At 45.8% G+C, this 11,487-nt stretch overlaps 1 long non-coding RNA gene across 1 annotated transcript; it reads left to right on the plus strand.

Moving 5' to 3' along the window:
- The first annotated feature begins 3,695 nt into the window (after positions 1–3,695).
- LOC140905301 (uncharacterized) lies at positions 3,696–11,144 on the plus strand. Its single transcript, XR_012156813.1, has 3 exons — positions 3,696–3,835; positions 5,439–5,518; positions 10,318–11,144. It is a non-coding gene; the product is annotated as an uncharacterized LOC140905301 (long non-coding RNA).
- The last annotated feature ends 343 nt before the right edge of the window (positions 11,145–11,487 follow it).

Below are 11,487 nucleotides of genomic sequence, written 5' to 3' on the forward strand. Positions count from 1 at the left end.
GTGTGTCCCGGTCATGGCCCCTTTCTGTCCTGCATCGTGAAATCTGTCCGTAGGTATCATAATTCCTACAGCTGGAGCACAGCTGGGGCTGGACAGCCTCCTCTCCCCAAGTGCTGATGAGGGCCAGCAGCTCGGCATTGCTCCAAGCGGAGGATCGCCTGGTGCGTGGAGCAGGCTTGGTCACTTGGAGAGATGCGCTGAGGCCACTGCCCGCGTCACCCAGCAAACAGGAAGGGGACTTCCAAAGTTCCAAAGGAAAGTACGGGGTGGGGCTGACAGTTGGTCACCTGAGGGCAGGGCAGTAGAGTTCAAACCAATGGCTAGAGAGGCGAGAACAGGCATTGTGGGACACCTCCTGGAGGCCAATCGCAGCGCTGCAATCACCCAGGGAGTCTACACTGGCACCGCGGCACCGTAGCCTCAGCGCAGACAGCTGTACGTCGCTCGTCGGGGTTTTTCTTTTAAAAGCACTGCAAGTGTGCAGTTTCTGTGCACTGAGTGGCTTGGCAGTGTGTACACCTCAGGAGTTACACCGCAGAAAGCTGCTTCACTGCACAGAAACTTGCCAGTGTAGACAAGGCCTTAGCTTCACCGTGCCCCCTGTGGTGTGTGGCCCTGGACAATTGCCATGCTTGCTACCCTTCAATGCCAGTCCTGGCTTTTACATGCAGAAAAACAGCTGTTGTTGCACAGCTGGGCCATGGAGTTCTTATAGCATGTTGCGGGGGCCTCAGAAAGAAAAAGGTCGAGAACTCCTGGTCGAGATTGTTTTAAAACATTGGGCACTTGTAACCATTCCCTGCTCTGTTCTCAGCCACATGCAGAAACGAAATAAGGATAACAGCTAGGGTACTGGACTAGCACTCAGGAGACCTTGGTTTACTTCCTGGCTCAGCCATAAACTTCCTGTGGACCGTAGGCAAGTCACTTAATATATCTAGAGCCTTAATTATTAATTATAATAATTAATCATTGTAATTCTTCCCTACCTCACAGGGGTGTTTTGAAGATAAAATCCATTAATGATTGAGGCACTCAAAGGTGATGACGACTGTACAAGTACCAAGACAGAAACATGGCTCATTCAAACAGCATGTCCTATTCTAAGAATGCAGGATCCCACGATTGCCCCAAATACCTGTAGTCTGTACAGGATGGTCCCAACCCCTCAGCTACCTGCCTGCATCCTCTTCGGGGTCACCTCCTCTGACATGGCTCCAGCGGGTATTGCTTTTGCCATTTCTTTTACTGCTGCCATTGGCCTCCAGCTGCTGCTGCTGCCAGATGTTTCCCTGGAGCTGGGCTGCTTCATCAGCTCTTGACTGCCCCAAGTGTGAGACCAGCAGCTGACACGCTCAGGGATAGCTCGAGTTTTTGATCCCTGACACAAGGCGTTGGGTAAGATGCAAAGATGTAGAAATGCCTCTTGGAACAGGGCTTCTACACTGCAGCTGGCAGGGTGCTTCCCAGTGTGGGTGGACAGACAAGCACTAGCTCTGCTCAAGCTAGCATGCTAAACATAGCTGTGTGGACACTGTGGCACAGGCAGCACCATGGACTAGCCCCCTAGTACAGACCAGGGAGTTGGGGAGGCTTGCACATGGGTGGCTAACCTGTACCACCAGCTGTGCTGCAGCATCCACACAAAGCTGGTGCGCGTCTGTCCACCCGGGATGTGGGGAGGGGTCAGTCCCAGTTGCAGTGTAGACAGACCTTAACAGTCCCAGCTGCTGACAACTGGGAATGTGAACGAGGCAGGCTGGAAGAGGAAGATGAGTCCCCCATCAGCACCAGATTTGGACTCATCCTATTTCAATTTACACTGTGTTATGTCTTCCAGAATCCAGTTGGAAAATTGCACCTTTAAATTTAACTACAATAGGACAGGGGGAGGGGAGGGAAAATGCCATGAGCAGCCCAGTGTTTATCACCAGAAGGAAAGGAGCCAGGAAAGGGGAAGTGGGAGGAGAAGTGAGGTTCCAGGAATTGTTAGCTGCATTTACAGGAAAAATATAATGACCCTCCATTTCTGGAACAGAGAGACAGGCAGTGTTGCGGTAATGGCGATGTTTTGTTGTAAAACCCGTGCACATCTTTTCCTCCTGCACCTCTGCTAGCACACCTCACTGTGCAGATGTTACTCTTGTATCTCTGGCAAAGGCAGAGGGGCAAGTCTCTGCATTCTGGAACATCTACTGCACAGCGAAGTAGTGCTGTGGTGGAAATGATTAATAAAACAACAACAAAACCCAAACCTTTGTAGAGTCCTGGAGTCTGAGCTGGTTCCAGGTTCTTTAGGAGGGACAGAGAGTGTAAAGAATCCTAGCTCTGAATTAGCAAGTATACTGCAAAGATGAGAGATGGTTCAGTTTCACTGGGATACATCTCATAAATATGGAAAGCTTTTGAGGTGTACTTCCTTTTAAATGTCCAAAAGGAGCAGTTCCTGAGATTTTGAGAGATAGGAAAGTGAAGGCCTCAGACTCCCTGTAGAAGTGAGAAGGCTGTTTTTTGTTTTAGTAATAGGATTTTCTAGGTTGGGAATTAAGAACAGGGGGATTCATTCTTCCCAGGTGATCTTGTCATGTCCTCCTACTGCTTCCTGCCACATCCGTGCACCTGCTAGTGCGCCCGGCTGTGCACATGATCATTGTGCTCTGCCAGGTCACTGGAGGAGCATTCACACTCAAGCAGCTGGCATTGCAGGGAGATGCTTCATATTTTGAGGCTGTCTGCTGCAGCCGCAGGTATTGGGGCCAGTGATGTAGACCCACCTGTTCATTGCATCTCTATACTGACCAACTTCAGTGCAGCGTTGATTCAGGCAATGCTACGTAGTCCAGGGCTGATCAGCAGTGGGTGGTTGGTGCTTGACTGGTAGCAGCTGGAGCTACTCTTCTTTGCCATAACTGAACTCTTGTCTTCCTAGACTAGCTGTGCACAGAATCTAAGGGGTTTCTTGGATCCTTAGTTAACAAACTGATTGTAACCTTCGCCATTGCAGTCCGAGTCATCCTTTATTTATAGCTATAATATCACTGCAATTTGTGGTTTAAGTTTGCCCAGTTTCAAACTGAAAAGGAAAATGACAATGAGTGTCTAATCTTGCAGCCTTCATGAGGAAGCCATAGGACAGTACTTCTCGACTTGTCATCACTCTTCATCTTATTTTCTCCAGAGTCACTGGAAAGATCTAAAAATGCATCCTACTTATCACACATCTGTTGGCTATCATGGAGCAAATTCAGCCCAGGTGTAATTGAGTGTAACTCGACTTATTGAGGTGGTACCCACCTACATTAGGTCTGAATTTGACCCTATTTGCTAAATAAAGGTGTTATTAATATGAACAAAAGTATTGTCAATGTTAGGCCTCAAACTTCCAGAAGCTTCAAAGAGCAAGTTTTGTAGAATTAAACTGAAACTTGTGGTCAGGATGAGCTGCAACCAGATAACACTTTAGGCTAACTCATATGTACTGAGATAATCTATGCACCTGGGCATAGCTTACTCGATACATATTGACCACATTTGAGACAATTGGCTACATGGAGATAAGCTATGCACCCGTGCATAGCTTATAATATTAAAGTAACCACACTAAGAATTTGGCCCACCCTGATTGGTTGGTCTGTTTTAAAACACGGCTGACAGATAAGATAAAAAGTATGAAGGCACAGGACTCTGTGTGTGTGTGTGTGTGTGTGTTTCGGTCATAAGGCAAACCTAACCCACACCCCCTGAACCGAAGAGACATCCACTTCTCAACTGTCTGTACCTGGCCAGCGTGGAAGACGACCGACTGAAGGGCAACATATTTTCGGACGAATGCAGGGTAAGATTATGGAGTAAAGAAGTCTGGTTGCTTGAACTAAATTGATCTTAGTTATATCGATACTGTAGTATAAAACTAGTGGTAAGTAGCTGGTGGATAATAGCTTTACATGTACTGGTGCTTGTCTTCAGTATAACTAGCCAGGCCAGGTGCATGTAAGGTTATTGTTCTTTAGCTCCTTGATGAGTGGTAACTTTACATGTACTTGTACTTGTCTTCAGTATAACCTGCCATTTATACCAATTCTTATACAATGCTTGTCTTTACTTTTTCTTTTCTTATTTTGTCTGTGTTGTTTTTATAGCTGAAAAGCATTAAAAACCTTTTTTGAGGAATAATTAGTCGTTTTAATTTGTCTTATACTGGCACTACTCAACCTCATTACATCTGTGTTGGGTGGTGATCACCCAGGGCTGAATTAGGGCCCTGAGGCATGTCTCCTTCTTCCTTCATCTCTGCAAAAGGATAACTGGATTTGTATTGATCTCTATTTCCTGTGAGATATGGAGGATGTGGTGTTCATGTTGTCTTTTAGTGCATATGCAAGAGACCTCTAAGAAACTCAGCAGTTTTGTTTTGCTATGCGGTTCATGGGTCTGACTCAAAGCCCACTGAAATCAATGGGAAGGTTCCCTTGGCTTCAAAGACATTTAGATCAGGAGCCACGTGAACATTTTCTTTGGTTACAGTCTTCATCTGTCACCTCCCATGAGTTTTCGGTCTGAACAAAGCCAAGTTCTCCAAGTGAAACTCCATTTCACCTGGCTGAAATGTCAAAAGCCACAACCATAAATACAGTATAATTCCATATAGTAATTCTGGACCATGGAGACCTGAGAGCAAGTCCCTGCTCTGCCATAGACTCCCTGTGTGACTTGGGCTAGTCACTTAGGTCCAGATCCTGAAAGATATTTAGGTGCCTAATTCCCATTGATTTCAATGGAAGTTTGGAGCCTAAATACCTTTGAGGATCTAGGCTTTAGCCTCTCTGTGCCTCAGTTCCCACTCTGTAAAAGGGGGTAGTTGCTCTTCCCTACCACACGGGGTGGAGTGTGGATAAACATTAAACATTATGAGAGGCTCGGATATAATGGTGAGGGAGTTATATAAGTACCTTAAATGGCTAGTGAGATACATAGATTTCAGTGGGAAACCATAAATCTGATTGTGATGCAGAGTCAAAAACTGACCCAGGATCTCTCAAAACTGGGATCAGGTTTCTTTTACATCTGTGAATGATAGCAAACCGTATGATGTTTGTGCTTTGAGATTCAAGTGTGAGATTAAACCTGAAAAGGTGAGCGTGGGATGATTTTGGAACTCAGTGTGAACAGTTAGCAAAACTCTAGTATTCCATTTCTCTTTGTCTCTTGATGAGATCCTCCACTGCATGATTTGAAAGCTTCAGAGCAGGGAAACAGCTTGGCTGCACTGCATGCTATTGTGATCCTTTGATCATTTTAATTGCCATGTTTAACAGCAGCTTGAGCTATTTAAAAAAATAAATTCATGTTTTTTAAGGTAAGAGAATTATTAGAGTGATGTCTGCTCTGTTAAAATAATACAATATTTAATTTGCTTCATCATATGTTTTATGGTCCAGCCATTGTGAGATGCTGCCTAGTTTGGAAAATGCGGGATAAAGACAACTTTTGGGAAGCTGATTAAGCTGTTTACTTAAACGTAAGCTTCGTTTTGTCTTTTGTATACTGCATAGTAGTAAGATTTGGCTTTCTCCTGCACTGGGAGGGCAAGCTGCCTGTGTAGACAATGGTAGTTCATCCACTTATCTATCTGCCTCCTGCACAGGTTGGCTGACTGCTCGCTCCCCATTTGGCTGGGGATTATGACACTGTCTTTAAACTAGGGTCTCTTGCAAAAACGTGGGGCCTTTGCACCTCTAGAACATTTTACATAGTAGGCTTTCCTGCCTTTGCTCCCTAATCTTATCAGAGTAATTTGAATACAAAACAAGGCTGCAGGCCTCTGAGTATTATCTAATCACTAATCTCTCTTTATATGTGTGTGCATGGGTGTTTTTGGGAAAGATCACATTTGCCCATTGATAGGGAAACCGCTGTCCTCCACTGAAGAGGGCTTGCCAGCTGTGCAATTTTGACAATATTATATTGGGTATTATAAAATGTCATTCATCCAGTGTCTTCTTCCAGTAAATGTGACCATTGTTTAGATAAATAGGTTTTGCTCTTTATCTAAGCTCTGCTGTACAGTAATGAGGAAGAACAAGTGATAAGCAAAACCTTGGGCGTCTATGGTTGTACAAAACATAGTCAAATTTATCTGAAGCTGTGGGCCACCCCAACAAGTCCCACAACCCTCCTCCTGCCAAAACAGGCCCAAACTTCTTGCTGCTTTGGGTGGGTTTTGCTTGAGATGTAGCGTGAGGTCCACTGGCTTGCTAAGCCCTACAGTCTTCACTTTCTTTGTCATGCTGCCGGTGGTGTCTCACTCCCCATCTGAGGGACCTGATTCTCTTGGGCTTGCCCTGGCAGTTTCTTTCCCCTGCAGTCCAATCAGTATTCATCTAAGGGGGATGACTGAATGGCTTGCTCTGATGCTTCAGCACCCCTGGTGGCTCTTGTTGATCTGACATTTTGAATGTAAAAGCCTCACTGCAGCAAGGGGAAAATCTCAAGTGTGTGAGATCCCTCTCTCTCAATTTTCCTCCTACCCTAATTTGAAACCCAACAGCCTTCTACTCAGTAGCTACCCCGCACACTGTAGTGGCGCTGTTGCCAGGTGCTGGTGGAGGAATAGTGTGATACTTTTGCATAAAGATAGCTTAGTGGGTCTACCTGTCATGGTGGGAGGGATTTGGATGCAACTCCCAGAAGTTAATTCTGAAAGTGAGTGAAGGGAACTGGCTACTCAGTCATACTCTGAGGATAAACTGAAGACAAAGTGGTATGGCCGTCCCCTAGACCTACCCCTTCCCCTTTTCGCCCAAGAAGATTTGCCTCTGCAGGTAAGAAGAAGAGCAAAGATATGGTTGGAGGATGTAGGTCTATCTTGAGATCTCTTTGGATGGGGTGACCTTTGCCAAACTTTCCTGAAGGTCTAAATATTGTTTTTGTGTTAAAGGCTAGATAAACATCCCTGTGTGTGTGGGTTCTGTAGTGTCCCTTGCAATAGATGAGAGAAAGGACTCAGATGTGGTTTCTCCACTTGGGACATTGGAGACATGGAAGTTATTATTAATTATTTCTATTACAGTAGAATCTAGAGGTCCCAGGCAGGATCCGGGCCCCGCTGTGCTGGGTTTTGTACCAACATAAAATGATAGTCAGTCCTTACCGCAAAGAACATGTGCAGTCTAAGGCTCTGATCCTATGAACTACCCAGGGAGGGATGGGCTGCTTTCAGAGGGACTCTGTGCTGGCTCAGGGAACAACAGAAGAATGGCCATACTGGGTCAGACCAGTGGTCTCTTTAGCCCAGTACCCTGTCTTCCGACAGTGGCTGAGGCCAGATGCTTCAGAAGGAATGAACAGAACAGAGCAATTTATTGAGTGTTCCAACCCCTGTCATCCAGTCCCCAGATCTGGCAGCCAGAGGCTTAGGGACACCCATAGCATGGGGGTTGCATCCCTGACCATCCTGGCTAATAGCCATTGATGGACCTATCCTCCATGAACATATCTAGTTCTTTTTTGAACCCAGTTATACTTTTGGCCATCACAGCATCTCCTGGTATCCATCAGCATGGAGCAGCTTGCAAGATCAGGGTCTAAGCTCCCCGGATCTCTAGCTTGCAGACTGAGAACAAAGTTTGGGTTTTATATTGTCACTACCCAGGATCTACCTAAGGGTATGTCTACACTGCAGTCAGGAGGTGTGATTGCAGCACATGCAGGCACACCTGAGCTGCCTTGTTAAAAATCACTGCATAGCATGGTGGCCTGAACTAGCCCTTCAAGTACGTACCCAGGGCGGGATTGTACTTAGGCAGCCAGCCTGTGCCACTGTGGCTACACTGCTATTTTTAGAGAGCTAGCTAGATCCAAGCTAGCTTGGGTGTGCCTACCTGTGCTGCAGTCATGGCCTCCTGACGCACAGCCTACACCAAGCAGTCACGGAACAGATTGCTGACTACACTGTGGCTTCTTGGTGTACTTTCTTGAACCCAGTTATGAACCTAGTTGTGATTTGTCCATGTGAGAAGAGTTTTCAGCATTGTGACTTGCCTCAGGTTTTTTCACCAATGTGTCAGAAACAAAACAATTAGCCTTTCCATTTGACAGGCAGGAGAGGTGGTTAAGATGGGCCAGTGCTTATGAGGCAGTAGGCGCTCCATTTTAATTCAGAGCTCCTTAGCGGCTGAAACCAAGGAAATTTCTGTCATCAACTTCAACGGTAGCTGTATCCAGCCCATAATTAAGTGGTGGTGGCAGACAGGGGACTCAAACCACCCTATCCAAGAGAGTGGGGCTGGAAGGGAAGGCTAAAACAGTGACTTTTTACGTACAAAAAGTAACAGTCCGGAGAGAACCCATATTTCTTCATGACAGTGAAATCCTGTGGAGTCTGTATCTTTTTGTTACCACAAAATCCAAGGGCCTGCTCTTGCATTTGCTGTGCACCAAAAATTTTGCGGAGTCAATTGCTCTGCTACTGCAAGATGTTCTTTCTTACACTACCACTGCTTCACAGCCACTCCTCCCGCTCTTCCGGTGGTGTGCTTTATTTCCCCTCTCCTGGATGAAGTGCCAATTTTCTGGGACAGCCACATGCACAGCACCTCTGCACTCAGCTGCTTGTAAAATGCTACCCAAGCAGCATGGGGAAAATCTGTATTTGTTTTTCAGGGGAGGAGTTGGCTCTTTGCTGCAATAAATTGGACAAATCATGTTTTCACACCCAGCCTCCTCCTCACATCACTCTTGTGCTCTTCTGGAGCCTGAAAACAAATCCTCCCCAGCAGCAACTCTGAAAGGAATCATAGAATATCAGGGTTGGAAGAGACCTCAGTAGGTCATCTAGTCCAACCCCCTGCTCAAAGCAGGACCAATCCCCAATTTTTGCCCCAGATCCTTAAATGACCCCTCAAGGATTGAACTCACAACCCAGGGTTTAGCAGGCCAATGGTCAAACCACTGAGCTATGCCTCCCCAGACTGCTTGCCTGATTTGTGTGGATGTCCTAATGCTGTTTCGCACATCTGATCAGGAGTGCGTTTCTGCAGTGTTGTGTTGCAGGCAAGATTAATGCTGAATCAAGTGACCAGTATTCAGTTTGACCCAAGAGGCATCTGAACTCAGGCACTGGTCAGCAACTGAGGGGTAGAAAAAGCCCCAAACCATCATATTCAAACTGGTTGCTTCAAGTAATTATTTAATGGGTCAGATCTTTAGCACCAGGCATACGTCAATGGTCTGCAAAGTTGCTATGCCATTTGGCACCAGCTGATGATCTGGCTCTGTATATTTATTGATAGTAATTGCTTGATGTTTTTTCCCCTCAGCAGCTGCATGCAGTATCACCGGTATGGAACTGTACAGGGGACACACACTTTCTCATAGCCAGTAATTTTTGTCTTCTAGTTGCATGCCAGCCCCCCAGCCACATAGATTCACCATGTTGGCCTTGTCTGTATGTTGCATTATGATTGATTTTATTACTTTTGTGGCTTTTGCTGAAAAATTGAAATCTTATTTCTGAGTGATTAAGCAAACCATAAAATGGAAACCATTCCTTCACCTCTAAGATGTAAACACAGAAGAACCCTTATGTTCACACACACACACACCCTTTTAAGATATAGGGCTGGAAATCATCTATCATTATCTGTTTATTCTCTGTAGCTCTCTGTGTTCAAATACCATACCATCCCCACGGCAGGTGTGCGTCTGTGAAGATGCTATATTGACAGCCCTGGGAACTGAAATGCTCTCAAATATATCAACAGAGCAGCTTTGCAAGCTTCTGGTTGCAGTTTTGCAAGCTTCTCAGGTTATGTGACTCAAACTTGACCTCTAGGGATTACCGCTAGTGGCGAGAAGGTAGTTCATTCTCTATGCTGATTTTAATTGTCCTTTCTGATGAGATTCTCAATCAGTGCCAACTGGGCCATGGAAACCTGTCCACTAGGAACTAGACACCACCAGATTATTTCAGATATAGTAGGTCACCAGACAGCTGTATCCTACTAGGAATCTGGGCTGGATTTGAACTGGTGCCCCAAAGGCAGAAGCCTCTTCATCCCCTAACATTCCCTCAAGCCATCCGGTCTCCAAAAGGAACTCTGAACCTCTAAATAATGTCATGTTACAGAGACTGCTAAAGAAATTAGATTACATCTAGAAATTGCACAGGGGTAAAACACTCCCCTTGCTTTTAACACTAAATTGCTTCACTATAATTTCCAGCAAGAGAGCATGTGATTCGTCATGTGCATTGTTATCTTTCTCAATTAATACTTTCCACAGGAGTTCAGGTTTAAGCATCTCCCTTTCTCTTCCCAGGTTCTCCACATTTCCCAGACTGTTTTCCAGAACTACAGATCATTCCGTTTGTGAGATGCTGCATTTCTCACCTGCTGATTGCAATTAGCAACTGCCAGCTGGGACCTGGTGTGCTGCTGAAGAGCTAACAAGAAGTGGAGAGCAGCATGAGGCCTAGACAGTATGTCTGCTTTGAATATATAAAAATGCTGCTTTGTGTTTATGAGAACACACCACTGCAAACAAGATTTCCATGCTCCTACATGAATGTAGCTTACTTTCCTTCGTGCCATAGTTTATGTATTACTTTTTCATACAATACAATCATGGGTTTACTAGTAAGGCAACATGTGAGGGAATAAAGAATAGCATAGGTAAAAGCGAAGCCAACAACGACCTTGTTAAGCAAACCTTTCACATAGTACTGTTGGGGTCACTGGGGCATGGCCACTAGGTAACTCGAGGGGATGGAAGACCACGAGTGTCGATGAAGCCCCCTCGCACTAGGCCCAGGTGTCCTTGGCCTCCCCTCCCGCCTGGAGGCACTCGCAGCAGCTCTGCGTACTAGGCCCAAGTGTCCTTGCCCGCCCCCCCTCCGCCTGGAGGCACACACAGCAGTTATGCTGAGAATCTGCAACAATATGCTGCGGAGTCAGACTGCCTGAAACTAAGCAAGGCCACACAGGGCAGATATGGAAGAACAATGCTCAATAAAGCAGCTTTATGTATAGTTTAACAAATGATACAGAGAACCAGGGAACTAGCTGGGCACTGGATTGGCTGGCTATTGTGGATACTTAGGGCAGCTTGCTATTGGATAAGTATGCTGGGAAAAAGGATGTATAAAAGCCTGTGTAACTTCCTGCTCTGTGTGCAGGATTTGAGATTCAAATCTCCCTGTACCTTTTTGAAGCTACAAATAAACTTTTCTGCTTTTCCACCCCGTTGTGATTATTGGGTGTAGCACACCGGGTAGCGAACCAACTCAAGCTGTTGTTCAGCCTCTCGGCACTGGGTGCCGGCAACAGTACTATCCTCAGGCAGTGTCAGTCATGATGGGGCCAAGTTACCTCTGTTTGTGTTAAAAGAAGCTCATTAGACTGACAGCTAAAACTCCATAGGCATAGCTGAAATTACAGTGCTGTAGCATTCAGGAGACCTGAGCTTGTGGGTATCATGCTCTCTGGGGTC

The sequence above is a fragment of the Lepidochelys kempii genome, chromosome 1 (genome assembly GCF_965140285.1).
Source record: "Lepidochelys kempii isolate rLepKem1 chromosome 1, rLepKem1.hap1, whole genome shotgun sequence".
NCBI lineage: Eukaryota > Metazoa > Chordata > Testudines > Cheloniidae > Lepidochelys > Lepidochelys kempii.